This window comes from Tenrec ecaudatus, chromosome 14, assembly GCF_050624435.1.
Source record: "Tenrec ecaudatus isolate mTenEca1 chromosome 14, mTenEca1.hap1, whole genome shotgun sequence".
NCBI lineage: Eukaryota > Metazoa > Chordata > Mammalia > Afrosoricida > Tenrecidae > Tenrec > Tenrec ecaudatus.
In genome coordinates, this window is record NC_134543.1 from 62,222,715 (window position 1) to 62,242,005 (window position 19,291).

The 19,291-nt window shown below is 38.1% G+C and overlaps 1 long non-coding RNA gene across 5 annotated transcripts in view; it reads left to right on the plus strand.

The window, feature by feature from the left end:
* The window catches only part of LOC142425772 (uncharacterized), a 131,138-nt gene that overhangs the window by 15,839 nt on the left and 96,008 nt on the right, over nt 1-19,291 (plus strand). For all 5 annotated transcript variants that reach the window (XR_012779698.1, XR_012779697.1, XR_012779699.1 and 2 more), the window contains exons 3-4: nt 1,238-1,303; nt 16,918-17,104. This is a non-coding gene — a long non-coding RNA (uncharacterized LOC142425772). The remainder of the gene's footprint in view (nt 1-1,237; nt 1,304-16,917; nt 17,105-19,291) is intronic.

Sequence of the window (19,291 nt, forward strand, 5' to 3'; positions counted from 1 at the left end):
GAGGGTCCTGGGAGTCTCCCCTATCTCTGCCTTCACCTTCCTGCTGGTGACCTGGAACCTTCCAGAACTCTGTGAGGCTTCCACTGCCATTGGATCCACAAGACCTTTCACCCAGTGGCATGTGATCTTCCTGCATTTTGCATCATTGCATGTGGCTGTGTGACTCTAAAGAGGGCCGTTTGGACAAGTGTTGGACATATGGACTTGAGTTGAACTTGGCTTGGAAATTTTATTAATGTAAATGCATCCTTGATATAAGGAGGCACAGGGAATCCAGGGTGGATGATACCTTCAGGACCAAGGGTGTGAGGGACGATGCTGGGAGAGTGGAGGGTGAGTGGGTTGGAAAGGGGGAACTGATTACAAGGATCCACATGTGACCTCCTCCCTGGGAGAGGGACAGCAGAGAAGGGGGGGGGGGGGGTAAGGAAGACTCCGGATAGGGCAAGATAAGACAAAATAACGATGTATAAATTACCAAGGGCACATGAGGGAGGGGGAGGGAGGGGAAAAAAAAGAGGACCTGATGCAAAGGGCTTAAGTGGAGAGCAAATGCTTTGAGAATGATTGGGGCAGGGAATGTACAGATGTGCTTTATACAATTGATGTATGTATATGTATGGACTGTGATAAGAGTTGTATGAGCCCCTAATAAATTGTTTTTAAAAATCTCTTTATTATACATATATGTCCTTGGCTTTGTTTCTCTAGTCAACCTGGCCTATCACACATAGAGCAGTTTGTTGGGTGATGACCTAGTGGTTAGAACACATTGGGCTGCTAATCATAAGGTCAAAGATTTGAAAACATCACCCAGCTCCTTGGGAGAAAGATGAGTCTTTCTAATCCTGTACACATTTAGTCTCAGAAATCCACAGATCCTGTTCTACCCTGTCCTATAGGGTCACTATATATTTGAATGAACATGATGGCTGTGAATATTGTTCGACTGAAAATAGAGCTGCATGCCTGAGGTTAGTCTCAGATCTGAAGGATCATTAAGGGCTATAATTTCAAGGATCCCAGCAGTCACCCATGGCCTTTTTTATAATTATGAGTTTTATCCTATAATTCTCTCATACTGTATGCAAGACCGCCTAAAGTGAACATTTTCAGAAGAGTTGTCAGTGGAAGCTGGTTACTAATTCTGGTTTCAAGGTTCTGGAGACAGGTGTTTATGTGCTCTTTAAGTCCAATTATTTCCATACATCACTTTTCATTACTCTTCTTTCTTCAGGACTAGAAAAACCCACAGTTGCCTCGTGTATACGCCACGAAAGTCATGCATGTATCTACAGCAAAGGTAAATACACATATACAAATATATTCATAGCTATGTTCCCAATCTCCTTCTGACATTCATTCAAGCTGTGTGCCTATCTACTCACCAGTCAGTTATTGCAGGATTGTGCATATAACTGTATTTGCGTCTGTTGCCTTTAGCTATTACAAACTTCCTAGTGCCTTAGCATAATGTGCTCCTGGCTCATCCATGTTATGTGCTGTTTGGCATATTTATTGTTATTCTTTAACATTGCTTAGTCTTCAATTATTTCTTTGAATAAAAGTTTACCTGATCTTATACCATTAAAGTTGTTTTCATATTTTTGATATTATTCATCGTGAATATTCTGTAATGAACATGGATCTACCTAAATCTATTTGTGTGGTAGTCCTCATTTCTCTAGGGCATATAGCAAACCACTGATAAATTTAACACTGTTATAGATTTTCTAATGATAATTTTAATTCCAGAATATAAGCTATTGTTTGCACCATGTGTTTTTATTACACTTAGCTTTCATATTTATCCTTTCGGACATTACCCATTCCCCTCACATTCTCTGGAATCATATTTCTTCTTCCTGAAGAACTTCTCTGTTTTCATTTTAGTGCAAGCTCATTAAGCTACATCAATCATTTCTCTTGTGAGGCAACTTTAGCTATTATTCTTGCTCCTTTGAAGATAATCCATAATTTTTGTCTGCATGATTGCACATATCATTATTTGACTTGTATTGCCTTCATATCAGATTCTTAAAGTTTGCATTTCTCTTTTTTTCTTCCATTGAGGTTTCTAGCAATCCTTAAATATGTATTTTGATGCTTCCTTTCATGTGTCAAAATCCTTGATGATAATCTCTTTTAGAATTGCTCATCTCCCGTACACTTTCCCCTTTTCTTTTGTGACTTAAATTTTTTTCCATATGAATATTTTAATTGCACATTGTCTCTTACTTATAAGATTTTGGTTCCCCTTTCTTTTCCTCATTCAATGTTCATATTTTAGTAAGTTGTACATCAATTATTAACCCTTCCATATTTTCAGTTTAACTTGTGGTTAAACCTACTTTTTAATTTGTTATTCTCACATTGCTGCTTTATTCTATAGTTTCCATCTGAGGTGTTAAATTTCATTTCTTACATAAAATACTATATCTTGCTATTTCTGACTTTGACCATATCAGTCGAGGATATTTTAGGTCATGTGTGAAACCTTGTGATTTATATCTTCGGAAATTCATATCTCTTTCTATGTTTCCCCTCTTTGTGCATATACCTCAGGAGGCACTGTGAATGCCAGTAGCTATTGTGTATTTGAATGGCACTTGCTATTAAAATTTTTCTCCTTTATCATCTATTGTTTCTGCTACAACAAATACTCATGATAGAATATATTTAAACAATAGTGTATTAGGTTTGAGCTTATTTGAAGCTAATACAGTTTTTGTAAAATCTGGTCTATTGATAATATGTCCTTACTCCCTTTGCACAGTATTTCAGCAATTCCAAGTGGATGTATGGGTTTTACCAGAGTCATTGATATTTTTGGTATGTTCTAAAATCCAAAATTTTTAGCTTACCATTATGAGTTAATCAAAAACTTTGCTTCACTTCTCAGATTCTTATCATTTGCTAACAAAGAAAGCAAATCTATCAAGGTGAAAATCGGCTTTCAATCTCAAGGTCACTTCTCTGTGCTTGTTTTTTCTTTCTTTAAAACTGTCCGACAGTGTATGACAACACAAAACAATAATGATTTACAGGTTATCAAGGGTTCACGAGGGAGGGGGGAGGGAGGGGAAAATAGAGGAGCTGATACGAAGGGCTCAAGTGGAAAGCAAATAAAATGAGTATGACAATGGTGACAAATGTACAAAGGTGCTTGACATAATGGATGTGTGTATGGACTGTGATAAGCGTTGGATGAGCTCCCAATAAAATGAATAAAATAAAAAAGAAAGAAAAAAAAACTGTTCTCTCTAGTTAGATCCCTTGGGATTTCAATTTCAACTTCATTTCTCTAGTTACATGACATAAGAAACTGTTTAGTTTCCCCATGTTATGTCACTGCTTTCTTGCAGGTTTTTAAAAAAATCTTGATAACTACCTAGTTATATACACATGTACATACACATATGCTTGGGCCCATTGTTCTAGCCACTGAATCCATTCATCTCATGAGGACCCCTCTCCCTATTTTGCTGACCCTCTGTTTACCAATCATGATGTCCTTCTCCAGGGACTGGTCTCTCCAGACAACATGTCCAAAGTACACAAACAAAGTCTCACCCTTACTTCTAAAGAGCACTCTGGCCTTACTTCTCCCAAGACAGATTTGTTTGTGTATTTAGCAGTTTATAGTGCTTCCAACATTCTTTACCAGGACCACAGTTTAATGCATCAATTCTTTTTCAGTATTCCTTATTCAATATCAGTATTTCACATGCATAGGGAGCAATGCAAAATACCATGGTTTGGGTCAGGTGTAGCTTAGACCTCCAAGTAAGATCCTTGCTTTTCAACACTAAAGAGATCAAGTGCAGCACGTGTACCCAAATCTGTGCAGCAGATTTACCCAAACCTCTTGACTCCTTAATTGATTTCTTGTCTACTGCTTCCATGAGCATTGATTGTGAATCCAAGCAAGACAAAATCCTTGACAACGTCAACCTTTTTTCCTCTTAGCATGGTGTTACCTACTGGCCCAGTTGTAAGGTGTTAGGTCTCCTTTAAGATGAGTTGTAGTCCACACTGAAGGCTGTGATTCCTGACTTCATCAGTAAGTGCTTCAAGTTCTCCTGACCCACAGCAAGCAAGGCTGTGTCATCTGAATACCCCGGGCTGTTAATACGGCTTCTTCTAATCCTGATGTCACACATTTCTTCATATAAACTAGCTTCTCTGATAATTTGCTCAGCATACAAGTGGAATAAATATGGCAAGAAGACACAACCTTGATGCACACATTTCCTGATTTAAACCACGCGATATTCATTTACTCTATTTGCACAACTGCTTCTTAATATAGTCAAAAGTTTCAAATAAGCCCAATGAAGTGTTTGGGCATTCTTACTCTTCTCAAGTCTATCCATATTTTATAATGATCTACATAGTCGAATGCCTTTCGATAGCCTATAAAACACAAGTAAACATCATTCTGTATTCTCTGCTTTCAGCCAAGATGCATCTAACATCAGCAATGATATCTCTTATTCCATGTCCTCTTCAAAATATGGCCTGAATCGCTGGAAACTCCGTTAATGGATTGCTGCAACCATTGTTGGATGATCTTCAGCATAATTTTACTGATGTGATATCAGTGATATTGTTCAATAATTTGAGAATTTTGTGGGGTCAACTTTGTTTGGAATTGATATAATTATGGCTCTTTTCCAGTCAGTCAGACAAGAAGCTGTCTTCCAAATTTCTTCCCATCGATAAGTCAGTGCTTCCAAGCGCGTCATTAGCTTGTTGGAACATTTCATTTGACAATTCCTGAAGCCTTGTTTATGGCTAATGCTTTCAGAGCAGCTTGAACTTCTTCCTTCAGCACCATTGGCTTTGCTCTAATCCTGTCACCTGAAATGTTTGAATGTTGACCAGTTAATTCATTTTTTTTTGCCCTAATCATTTTCTTTCTTTCTTTTTTTTTTTAACAATTTATTAGGGGCTCTTACAACTCTTCACAGTTCACACATATACATACATCAATTGTATAAAGCACATCTGTACATTATTTGCCCTAATCATTTTTTTCTCCTCTTTTCTTTTTTTACATTTTATTAGGGACTCATACAACTCTTATCACAATCCATACATATACATACATCAATTGTATAAAGCACATCCATACATTCCCTGCCCCAATCATTCTCAAAGCATTTGCTCTCCACTTAAGCCCTTTGCATCAGGTCCTCTTTTTTTCCCCTCCCTCCCCCTCCCTCATGTGCCCTTGGTAATTTATACATCATTATTTTGTCTTATCTTGCCCTATCCGGAGTCTCCCTTACCCCGCCCCCTTCTCTGCTGTCCCTCTCCCAGGGAAGAGGTCACATGTGGATCCTTGTAATCAGTTCCCCCTTTCCAACCCACTCACCCTCCACTCTCCCAGCATCGTCCCTCACACCCTTGGTCCTGAAGGTATCATCCACCCTGGATTCCCTGTGCCTCCAGCCCTCATATGTACCAGTGTACAGCCTCTGTCCTATCCAGGCCTGCAAGGTAGAATTCGGATCATGGTAGTTGGGGGGAGGAAGCATCCAGAATCTGGGGGAAAGCTGTGTTCTTCATTGGTACTACCTTGCACCCTAATTAACCCATCTCCTCTCCTAAACCCCTCTATGAGGGGATCTCCAGTGGCCGACACTTGGGCCTTGGGTCTCCACTCTGCACTTCCCCCTTCATTTAATATGGTATATATATATATATATATATATATATATATACATACACACACACACATATATATACACACATATATATACATATATATACACACATATATATACACACATATATATGTACATATATATATGTACATATATATATACACATATATATATATATACACATACATACATACACACAGATATATCTTTTTTTTTTTGCATGGTGCCTTATACCTGGACCCTTGGCACCTCGTGATCGCACTGGCCGGTGTGCGACCAGTTAATTCTTGTTGGTACCGGTGATTCTTTCCATGTGCATATGTGTGTGTACATCATATATACTGTAGAAAAAAAATTAACCAAATCCATGATTAGTCACAATATATTCTCTCTCTCCACAGCATTTTGCTCAAGGTCTTCACAGTTGTTTTAATAATTCTCCAGTGTTTTCAAATACATGCTTTTGGGTATTTTTCCAAGTCTTTGCTTTTCAGTGATAATTTTCCTTAGATCAGTTTATAAATCCGTGGTTGTTACATAATCCAGTGTGAATTTGAGGATTAAGAGTGTAGGAGTGGAGTCTAGTCTGTCAATACAGAGATAGCCATTGAGGTTTCTGTATGGGAATGGCCTTATCCTGAGAATTCTGGGAACTCCTGTATAATTTCATTCTTGGAGGTGGAAGACACTTCTCTCTGTCTGCTCACTACCTTGGACCTTGGAGACATTTTATTGACAAGCCACATGGCACTAAGCTGATAGACCCCATGCCCCGGGAAAGGGAAGAGACACACATGGAGACCCCTAACAGCACTGAGATGCTTACAACACTACTAGATCCACAAGACTTTCTACCCACTGGCCTTTGATCATTCTGCAGTTGGCATCATTGCATGTGTTTTCTGAGTCTGAAGAGGACTTTAAAGTTCAGTATCAGATATATGGCTAATATCAGACATATGGGCTTTTACTGGACTGGGTTGGGATGCTTTTTTAATGTACAATTACCCTTTATGTAACACTCTCTCTTATACACATGTGAGTGTCAATGAATTTGTTTCTGTAGTGTGCTTGGATGGACTAACATAATATCATAACCAGATGTTTTATTTATTGCTGAACAATCTTTACTTATCTATTGTTGAGATTTTTTTTTTAACATCTCTTACTACTTCCTATGCTCCACCTCATCCTACTAATCCCAAATTCAAAACCTACTGCCTTCAAGGTGATCTTTACTGGTACTAACACGATAGAACAGCATACAGCTACTCCTTGGCTTTCCAAGACTGTAAATCTTTTGTAGAGCAGAGAGCCTCATCCTTTTACCTTGGATAGACTGGTAGATTTGAACAGCCAACCTTGCAGTTAGCAGTCAAATGCTTATCCTACAGCACCATTAGGGGCTCTTTTTTCCCTACTAATTCTGCTTTAATTTGTATTAAATTTGACACTCTGATGTATTTTTTGAATCTCAGGATTATATTCTCTTCATTTCCCTGAAAATGGTATATAATTAACTTTGTGTAATTTTCTTTATTGCTTTTTCATCTCTTTTGGTGAGAATAATAGAAAATGTTATTTTAAACCACCATCATTCTAGAAGTCTTCAGCTATACTTTACGGTGGTTCATATATTTCTCATTATATACAATACTATTATTGACTGGGATGAGAAAAACAAACATAACAATTCCAAAAATATCTAATATGACTTTCAGTTAGATGGAAACAGTGATGCAAAAGGTATCTAATACTTGAATCTTATTTATTAAGCATTTATTGCTTGCTAGATTCTGTGAAAACAAGCATGATACAACTTTACCTTAAAGAAATGTAATGTGAGACATATATAAATACAAACATATTTACATTGTGTATCTTACAATATCTACTAGGTATCAATACAACAAAGGTGAAGTTATTTAACGTAGGAATTTGACTTCAAATATATTGAGATTCTGACACCATATTATCATGTTCTAGGTTTGTAACTTTCAGCCTTGTATTTTTCCTAAGCCAAGATTTTATAATCTGTAAAATTAGGTTTGTATCATTAACATTTGAAATACTTAGAATAGAATATTTTTATTATTTAAAATATAATTTTATTGGGGGTTCTTACAGGTCTTATAATATTCCACACATAAATTTTATCAAGCACATTTTACATAGGTTGCCATCATCATTTCCAAAACATTTTCTATTTGAGACCTTAGTATAACTCCTCTTTTTTCCCCTCCCCACCCTCCTACCATCATGACTACTTAATCAATTACACAATGCCATTATTTTATATCTTACACTGTCTGTTGTCTTCTTTCACCCATGTTTATGTTATCTGTCCCATTCAGTGGGGCACCTATATATCCAACCTTGTGATGGGATCTACCTTTCTCCCAATTCCCATTCCCAGACTATCCCCTGATCCTCATGATTTCACTACTTCAACTGCTGCTCCTGAGGGTTTTATCTGTCCTGAATTCCATGTGTCAAGAGCTCTTATCTGTACCAATGTGTGTTCTTTGGTCTAGCCAGATTTGTAAGGTAGATCTGGGTCATGGTAATGGGGGGCTGGGGGAGGAAACATCAAGGAACTGGAGGAATGATGTATGATTCTTCATTGCTATACTACAGCTTGGTTGAATCATCCATTCCTTATACCCCTTCTGTGGGGGAATATCCGAATGTGTATAGATGAGCTTTGGGTCTCCACTCCAACCCCCCTCATTCACATTGATATAGTTGTTTGTTTTGAATCTCTTGATTCCTGATACCTCCTAATCCCATCAACACCTCATGATCACACAAGCTGGTGTGCATTTTCTATGTCAGCTTATTTGCATCCTTGTTGCATGGATACTTGTTTAACTTCTAGTCTTTAAGACCCCAGACACTATATCTTTACATAGCCAAACACCATCTTCTCTCTTCACCACATTTGCCTATACACCCATTTTTATCTTCAGCAATAGTGTTCGGAAGGTGAGTGTAAAAGAGTGCCAGGTTATCAGAACAAAATGTTCTTCTGTCACAGAAGACCTTAAGTCTGTCTGCTATTTTAATACTTAATATATAAATATCTGTACTTTGGCCTCTATTACTTTCATTACAATTTTATATATATATGGCCATATTCTGTAAATAGCCTTTGCCTCTTAGTTCTTTACCCTATTTCCTTTCACCTTACTCCTATCCCACTATCATGCTCACCCTCCATCCTGCTCTTGGTAATTCCTCTAGGATACATTGCATTTGATTAAACCAAAGCAGGCATTATACATTCCCCCTGTTAATTTTAGATCTCTTGTTGTTCCCTTATCTCTCAGTTTGTTGGCTCCCCACTCCACCTTCCCACCCTCTCCTCTCCCATGATCCCCCAGAACCACTGATCCCGTTGTTTTCTCCTCAGAATAGTTCATCCTGCCTATCTTTTATAGATAGATATAGGGTGAAAGAGTAAGAAAAACAAAAGCAATATTAAAACTCAGAATTTTCTTTCTGTTATTGTTATCAGTTAAGCAATTTCTTTCATGATATGAAGAATATGTGTGCATTGTGGTGATTAATTTGATATGATTCTTCCAGCTATAGTTTTTGTAACTACAATGAAAATGTCCAAGAGGTTTGGATAGCTTACTAATAATGTAAACGAGGTTTGGGGGACATCTGTGGGGTGGTTTGGGGCATGTAAATGACGCATAGACAACCCCAACCAGGAGACTGGTTAGCTTTGCCATTTTAACATGATCCCTGCCAGAGGGGGAGGAAGGCTCTTAAACGATCAAGAAAGAATAACTGGGAATGGATTACACAATTTAGCCACCTTGTTTCCTTCCCTCAACCACACTGCTACCGAAGAACTCTAACATCAGAGGACTGAGAAGTGGCAGAGCCATGGCAGAGACCTGGAAGCACTAAAGGAAACTGAGCCAAGAGACAGAGCGGTGTGCTCCCTGGCCTGTGGAGTGGAGAAGCTGAGTACCTTTAGTGAGCAGGCTTGCTAGTAAAGTGCTTTGATCCCAGACACTTACAGCAGTTTGGGGTGGGCCAAGGTGTAACATTTGCTGACAATGGAGCATGGAGCTAGAGCTGAGTACCTTCAGGTGAAAGCAGAGATAGCCTTACTAATGCTGGGGTGATATCCTAGGGCAATAGGGCTGCAAGGTCAAGAGCAAATAGGGTTTTTAATCACTTGTCCTTTTAGGTCACAAAGTCTAGGGCCTAAACATGTCTGTGAGCTCAGTTAACAGGAGGCTAACCAGCTTGAAGAACTGCATCCTGAGTATTCCTGATCTTGAATTATATGCTTTTCCCATAATAAACCTCTTAAATTTGAGTATAGTCTATGAATTATGTGTGGTCATGGCAATGAATTGTTGAACCCAGAAGAGAAGTAGAACAATGCATTGGTAAGACAGTGTCAAAATTAGAAAGTGTTCAGAGGGTAGAAGCATGTTTGACTTCTGCCTCAAAAAAATCTGCCTTGGACTGATATATAGGGTATTTATTTTGCTTGCCCCAATCCTGAATTAGAGTCAGATATTATTTCTGTCACCTTGTGGATCTTCAATTCATGTCTTTGTAACTCCAAGGAGATGATTGGATGGGTCCATGCAGATAGCATATGTGAAGTACTAAATGAGGGGTTCAGCCATTTTTGCCACTCTGCTGGGTATGAGTGAGTCATCTCAGATGTAAGCACCCACAATCATCACAAAAGAAGACACACATGTAAGGTCCCTGCCTGATGTGTCAGAGGCAACACAGGCACCAGACACCTCACCAGGCTGACACTATAAAATAGAGCAGAGGACCTGTGCTGAGATGATGGGCAGAACATAGGAGCAGCACTCAGATTCTGAGGCAGACTGATGTCCTTCCTCACCCTCAGAATAATGCAGAAAGAGGTGGAAGGACCACATGGCCAAGAGACTGGGGACAAGAAGTACAAGGCTGATGGCTGAGAAGAGGTACTTTTGTTGATGGAAGTCTGTATCTTTAATTTAATTATGTAACCTGGCATGGAAGTGGAGTTTTGTGGGAGGAAAGGTCAGCGTTGGAATAGGGGAAAGAAGGACAGGAAGAAGGTCTGACCTCTGATCTGGAAATCAGCTTTGGGCAGCTGTGGACTTAGATTCTCCTTCTCCCGACTAAAGCCAGAAGAAATTAAATATGTCCACCATGCTTATTTGCTCATACCCTCGCACCATTTTTAAAAAATTCATAAAAACAATAGTTGTGGCATTGAGGTCTGAATAATGAGTAAGCATCCTGCAAATATAAAAATAAGAGCTAAAAGAATAACAGTGGGAACAAAATATGCCAAATCTTTATAGCCTGGGCTTCTGTGGAGTTTGAAGAACTATTCAGTCAGACTGAGACATGGGTTGCTGTATAAGAATGACAGATGTCCTTCCAACAAACTTCACTGCCGCCAAGTTAATCCTGACTCACATTGATCCTGTCGGACAAAGGGGGGCTGCTTCTGTGGTTTCTAAGGCTGTACGTCTTAACCAGATCAAAAAGCCTCATCTTTCTCCTGGAGACTGGATGGTGGACTTGAACTGCTACCCTTGTCCTTAACAGCCCAATCCACTGTGGCAGCACTCACAAACTGTCACTGAGTTAATGCCAACCCATGCAACAAGCAAAGACGGGAGCATTACCCCAGAGACTGTAATTCACTATAGGAATAGAAAGCCTTTTCTTTCTCCTGCAGAGTAGCTGGGGATTTGGAACTGGCAACCTTGGATCCAGCAGTTCAACGTGTAACCCACTAGGCCACCAGGTGCATGCAATTGGATCAGATAATGAAGAAATGCAAAGATTATCCTAATGCATTAAAGTTTTACCTTGTTCTTTGATGAGACATAAGAAATCTTTTTGGTAAAGTGTTTGAGTGATCATATTACCATTTAAGAAAAGAATTTCTAGGTCAAATTTAAATGATAAAGTTTAGTTACATTTCATGCTGCTCACATTAACCGCTAGCAGTGTAGAGCATTTAAAAATTATTATTTGGAATTGATTTGAACGTTTACAATAAGCCTGATGTTAGCCACACTCGTTCTCACTAGTTTGACTTACTTTAAAATAATTCTGAGTTAGTAGAATGGTTGCTCTACTTTCACAATTATGTTAGCACACCAAAATAAAAGTTGTGTATTTTGCTTTATAAATAGATTAACAGCATTTAACCCAAATATGCAATAATCTATGTAGTTCTTTGATATTTATGGTTCACCCCCAAATTTGCTTAAAATGTCTTGCATTTATCAGCCACTTTGTCATTATTACTACAAGTAACCTTTCCCTCTGACTCTGAAGAAGTATTATGGTTAGTGTGAAAATTACACACACACTCACGCACACACACACAGAGAGAGCTTGGTTTAGTGAATTTACTAATCAGTTTATTAATGCGATCTTGCAGAAGCAAGAAAAAGTAGGCAAGTGGATTTTACTAATGTTTATGAACTTTATTGCTTTAGTGGAGAAAAAGGAGCTACTTTTTGTGAATTCCATTTTAAAAAATCATTTAATTGGGGGCTCGTACCAGTCTTATCACAATCTATACATCCATTCATTGTGTCAAGCACATTTGTTGCCATCATCATTCTCAAAACATTTGCTTTCTGCTTGAGCCCTTCGTATCAGCTCCTCATTTCCCCTCCCTCCCTGCTCCCCCTAACCATGAACCCTTGATAATTTATCAATTATTATTATTTTGTCACGTCATACACTGCATGATGTCTCCCTTCACCTACCTTACCATTGTCCATCCCCCAGGGAGGAGGTTATCCTTGTAATCAGTTTCCCTTTTCTCCCTCACCTTCCATCCACCCTCCCGGTATTGCCACTCTCACCACTGGTCCTGAGGGGTTTATCTGTCCTGAATTCCCTGTGTTTCTAGTTCCTATCTGTACCAGTGTACCTCCTCCAGTCCAGACAGATTTGTAAAGTAGAATTGGAATCATGATACTGGTGGGGAGGAAGCATTTAAGAACTAGAGGAAACGTGTAAGTTTCATCATTGCTACTGTACACCCTGACTGGCATGTCTCCTCCCCGTGACCCTTCTGCAAGGAGATGTCCAATTTCCCACCAATGAGCCATGGGTCTCCACTCTGCACTCTCCTATCATTCACAATGCTTTGCTTTATTTTTTGGTCTTTAATGCCTTAAACCTGATCCCTTTGACATCTTGTGATCTCACAGGCTTGTGTGCATCTTCCATGTGGCCTTTGTTGTTTCTCAGTTAGAGGGGCCACTTGTTTATCTTCCAGCCTATAGGATCCCAGCTTCTATATCTTTTGATAGTCGGGCACCATCAGCTTTCTTCACCACATTTGCTTATGCACCCGCTTTATCCTCAATGATCAAGTCGAGACAGGCTGGTATGCTTCTTCCATGTGGGTTTTGTTGTTTCTCAGCTAGATGGCCACTTGTCTGTCTTCAGGCCTTTAAGACCTCAGATGCTATTTGTGGTAGCAATATGTCCATGTGGATATGCCTTGGGCTGCTAAACACAATTTCAGTAGTTTGAAGCACTGGTTACTCTGTTAGAGAAAGATAGGCTTTTTACTCCTGCAAAGAGTTACAGTCTCAGAAACCCACATGGGCACCACTACCCTTGTCCTACAGGGATGCTATGGGTCAGACTCAATTAGCAGACAGTGTGTTTAGTTTTATTGTTGTTTCTTTGGGTTTTGGTTTATGTAAAAGCAATTGATTAGATAGGAACTAAGCCACTGAGTCCAAAACTCATTAGGTATAGTATAAAATTGATCCAATTGTTTACTACATTTTCCTAAAGACTAATTGTTCATATCATTAATGTTGAAACTTCTAAGGAGGTATATCATTTATTTAAAATATTTAGGTATATAAAAGACACTACCATTGAATCAATTCTGACTCATAGATCCCTATCCAAGGACTCTGGGGCTGTAAATCAGAGCAGTAAATACTTTCACTATTTCCCCATGGAGCAACTGATAGGTTCGATTAAGACTTTATGGTTAGCAGTCCAAAGCTTACTCAGCAGTGCCACTGGAGCAATATAAACCATTAAGTGGAATTTTGAAGTATTTGGCTTATTGTTATTCTATAAGTAGCTCTATTTCTAAAGAGCAAGGTATATGTTATTGACATTGTTAGGCACCATCAAGTCAATTATGACTCATCGTGACCCCCATGTACAACAAAACAAAACAGTGCCCCGTTCTGCATCATCCTCCCCTTTGTTCTTCTGTTGAACCCATTGTTGCAGGCATCGTGTCAATCCGTCTAACAGAGGATCTTCTTTACCACCATCCCTCTAATTTACCGAGCATCATGCCCTTTTCCCAGGGATTGGTCCCTCCTGATAACATGTCTACAATATAGGAGCGGAAGCCTGCCATCCTTGCCTCTAAGGAGCATTCTGGTTTTCCTTCTTCCAAGACAGATTTGTTTGTTCTTTTGGCAGACCTTGGGACTTTCAATATTCTTCACCAGCCACGTAATTCAAATGCAGCAATTCTTCTTGGTCTTCCTTATGCAATGTCCCATTTTCACATGCATGGGAAGCAACTGGAAATACCATGATTTAGGTCATGTGTACCTTAGCCCTTCACTGTAATTTTCTTGCTTTCCAACACGTTCAGGCGGACTATGCAGCATATTTATCCAGTGTGATGTATCATTTGATTTATTGACTGCTCCTTCAGGGGTCCTTGGTTAGGGATCTAAGGAAGAGGGATAACTTGAGCTTGATGCCATTCTTTTCCTTCTTTATCTTGATGTTACCTCTTGGTCCCAGTACGTAACCTTTTTGTTTTGCCCCTATAGTAATCTACATTGAGGGCTGCACTTCTTGACCTTACAGTAAAGTATGTAATCCAAAGAAACATAATTACCAACTTTTATTTTCTTATTTTAGAGAGAAATGTTACATTTTAGACTAAAGGATACACACCTTTTAAATTAATTTGTATATTACCATGAAATAGGCTCTTTTATTATATGCAAATTGTTCCCAGATTAAAAATATGATCAAGCATAATTTTAGAATCAGATTCTTACTCTGAATGAATCAAACACTAGCCAAGTTTTGAATATTTCATATATTGTTTTCTTTGTTTTTTTAAGGTGTATAGTTGATAATATCCATTAGCAATATCATTTTCATAATTTGTAAACTTAATATTCTCACTGTAACAATGCACTACTCTAAGGATTCCTGTTGGTTAATTTCCAGTGACAGAGTTTAGAGTATGTGAAAATTAAAATATCACATGATAACAAGAACTAGTGTACAAAAATCTGAAAAGGGGGCAGGCCTATATAGTAATGAAAGTGAAGTTTTTGAAATCTTGAAGCAATCTCAAAACAGTTATTTAGTGTTACAGCTGTACAGAGTAATAAAAGTAATCAAGCATGCTTAGAAGCCATTCTGGAATTCAATGTCCATGTCACACAAAATAAGGCATTTCAAGCCCTGACGATCAGGTGGGCCAAGCAATTAAAACAAAGGCAAAACTACTAAGCAATTATGATAATGTGAAATGAGTTCAATGATCTGCTTTTGTTCTCACTAAATATTATCCAGTGGAAATAGTTTATTATTAAATAGACCTTACAACTCTTCAAAATGATTACCAACTCATTATATTTTTAGGTGTGCTTTAGTCCGGATGTGTGAAAATGAGTATGAAAAGAGAGAGGTTTATCTCAGCTGATGTGAAGTAAGATAAAGAGCAAGACACATAAAGAAGTAATTGGGGCAATCAAAGAATGAGGAAGTAAGTCCCCACTCCCCCCAAAAAAGAATGCACTACCTACATATGTAGATGGAGATAGGGGAGTGGTGATTGTAGGTGAGGATGGGCTACTCCTTTCTAGGGGCTCTGATGGCTTAGTGGTTATGCTTTGGGTTGCTAACTGGCTGCAAGACCAGCAGTTTAAACTTCCCAGCTGCTCTGGAGGAGACAGAGGACGTTTGCTCTTCTTATAAAGAATTACTCTTTGGGAAACCTGCAGGGCCCTTCTACCCTCACTTAGGGCAACTGCAAGACGGAAATGATTTAGCAGCAGTGAGTTTTAGCTTTGTTATATTTTAATTATTTTGAGGTGGTGTAAATCGTTAATTCACTGGGCTACTAGCTGAAATACTGAAAAATCTTGAATCTACCCAGGAGTGTCTCAGATGAAAGGCCTGGTGAACTACTTTTAAGAAAATAACAAAAGAAAACTCTCTGGACAATGATTGAATTTAAACATATTTAGCGTTCCCATAAATTGGAGTTCTCACCAGGAAAAAAACACATTTATTTATTTATATTTATTTATTTTAATTGATCATTTTATTGAGAACTCTTTTGGTTATTCTAACAATTCACACATCAATTGTATCAAGCACATCTCTACATATGCTGCCATCATAATATCTAAAACATTTTCTTTCTACTTGATCCTCTTTTTGCCTCTTCCTCCCCAACCCTCCCACCTTCGTGAACACTTCATAATTTATAAATATTTTTTATTTTAATGTTTTGCACCATTTGCTGTCTCCCTTTACCCACGTTTCTGTTGTTCATCCCCCTGGAGTGGGGGTGGGGGTGGGGGTTTTATATCAATCATTGCAAAACCCAGTATATATTGAACCTACCTTTGCTTTTTAAGCTTGCAGTTGGTGTTTTTAACAGCTCACTCCCACTTTCATAGGATCTGCTGCATGAAGCTGGTCAGAAAGAGACTGAAGGATGGGCATATTGCACAGAATAATATGATTTTTCTGCATTGATGCCTGTGTGATTAATGATGGCAAAGTTGTTGGTGATTTGCTTTACACCCCAAAGAAAACAAGAAAAAAATACCCATTTCACTGCCACCCAGTTGATTCTCCCTCACGGTGATTTTATGTATCAATAGTTTTACTTTACGTATAGATGTCATACTTTATTTAATTTTATATGTGTGTGAATAATTACTTAAATTTTCTGTTATAGATATGAAAGTTCAGTTTATGTTTTAGCATTTGCCTTTATGTTCCCAAAGAATGAGAAAAAGATGGAACAAGCTGCCATTAAGATAGTTTTAAAAAAATAATTTAGTTATTTGTTCTTTATTGCTTTTTTAATCTAGAGGAGCTCTCATATTATTTTTATAAATGCAAAAAAGTGACATTTATATTTAAAAGACTGTGGGCTAATTGTATCTTACAACTTTTCATATTACTTTTTTTTGGACTTTTTTATTAGGAGGAGCACTAATGGTGTAGTGTTTATGAGGTGGGCTGCTTACAGCAAGGTCAGGAGTTTGAAACCATCTGCTGCTCCATGGGAGAAAGACCAAGCTTTCTACTCACAGAGTTAGTCTCAGAAATGCGAACGGGCAGTTCTACTGCATTCAACCGAGTCACTATGAATCGGCATCGATTGGATAGCAGTAAGTGAACGAGCATTTTAAATTTGTTACAGTCATATTTCATTCTTAAGTTTTTTTATTGTTTGTTTTTTATATGTTGGAATGTCCCTTGATCTGGTTCCGCAGTTCACAGAATTTTCATAGAATTAGGTTTTGTAATTTTGTTTTATTGAGATATAGTTGACATAAGTTGCAATTCACCCATTTAAAGTGTAAAGTTTGGTGGGCTTTAGAATATTCATATATCTAATTTTACAACATTTTTTTCACCCTGAAATAAACTCCATAGCAATCAACAGTCACAGCCCATGTTCATTTATCCTTATACACTGGTAATCTGCTGACTCTCAAAACACGGCATTGTGCTCATGGGGGACGTGTTCATGGCTCAAGAGGTCATGTGAGAACAAAGAAGAGAACGCTCCATGGTTTAAAACCAAGCAAGGTGTGTGTCAGGGTTGCATTCTGTCGCCATGCTTTTATAAACTGGATTATGAGCAAACAGTCAGAGAAGAGGTATATATGAGGGGATACCACCACAAAGTGGAATTTTTAATTTCAAAGCTATGTATTTAATTTTTTTAACAAAACTACATTGTCACCTTCAAAATGCTCTCATTTACATAATACATTTGTCTAGTCTGCAATTGTATTTTTGGATACATTTTTCAAACTCATCTGTTTGGATGCATGACAGACCTTCCTTGTTTTTTTCCTTCACCTCTTCTACTTTGTTAAGTCACAGTCCCTCCATGTCCCTGTTCTTTCACAGAACCAAAAAGAGGTTGCATGGAGTGAGGTCAGGTGAGTAAATTGTGTGGGGCCAGAAAGATATGTTGCTTTTTTGCCAAAAACTAGTGCACTGTGATGGCTACATGAGCAGGTTCATTGTCATGGTGGCAAAGCCAGTTCCCACTCTGCCTTTTTTTGTCACAAACTGTTATGCAATCTTTTTAGAACCTCTAAACAGAAAGCTTGATTAACAGTCTGACCTGGGAGAATGAGCTCCAGATGCACTATCCCCCCTGGCCTTTCTAGTTCTCGGGTCTCTTGCTTTCTGATGGTCAGACCAGGGTGCCTCTGCCTTAGCCAGTTCCCTGCTTCAGCTGGCAAGCCTCCACTTCCTGCAAGACATTCCTGAGGAGAAGCCACATGGACCTAACCCGATTCAGCCCTGGGTGCTGGAGCAGCCATATGGAGACCCCTGCCAGCGCTGAGAAGCTTACACATTCACTGACTCAGCTTTCCTCCTGCAGTCGGCATTATAGTGTGTGATAGTGAAATGCAAGTTAAGCACATCAGTATATTATTTATTGAAAGAAAGGTGCACTCAATTAATCTGTAAATATTGCATTTGAATATATTTGTGTGGATTCAGTAATATTCATTAGTTCATATTTGTTAAAATATCTCAATATATTGTACATGTATTTTTGGTGAGACATCTCTGCATTTGAAGAAAAGTATGTAAATGCATCACAGTGAAAATTCCTTAATTACTTTTCTGGATATTTTAGAATTAAAATGATGATCCTTCTGTTAGGTTATGTTCCTGCACTTAATGTGTTTGTTTCCTGTGTTCTGCATGTTGGTGTCAGGTTACAGTCATGGAGCATAGTTACAGTCATGTTTAGCAAAATATACACAGGTACTATATTTGTTCATTTCCATAATCTTTCAAAAAATATTTGGAGCTGTAGTACTATAACAGTAAATCAAAATACTGTTTATGAAAATATGAGGGAGCTTCAAAATTACCTGGGAAAATTACCTGTCAATTCCACCTTCCATGAATGTTTGTACATTCCCAATGGATTATGTCATTTGTTTTTGATGTCTTGAAAAAATTAAGGTGTCATAGGTGAATGAATTTCAGAATGTACCTCCGTGATTTTTTTTTCAGAATCGATGAGATTTCATGGAAAAAGTAACGTTGAGAATTGTCAAATAAATCTTATGCTGAGGATGCACTATAGATAAGATAGAAATATAAAGAAAACATATAGCTATAGAAAACAGTGGGGGACAAGTATTTATGCTACTATTGCTTACAACTAGTTATTTAGGAAAATGAACAAATTCTGTAAGCAATTACAGTGTAATTAATTATAACTTACTTATATTACAACTAGTATCCCATTTTTTGAACATCAGATATTCATATGGTTAAAATACAATCTTGAGATCATTTATTTTAGGTGATTTGTA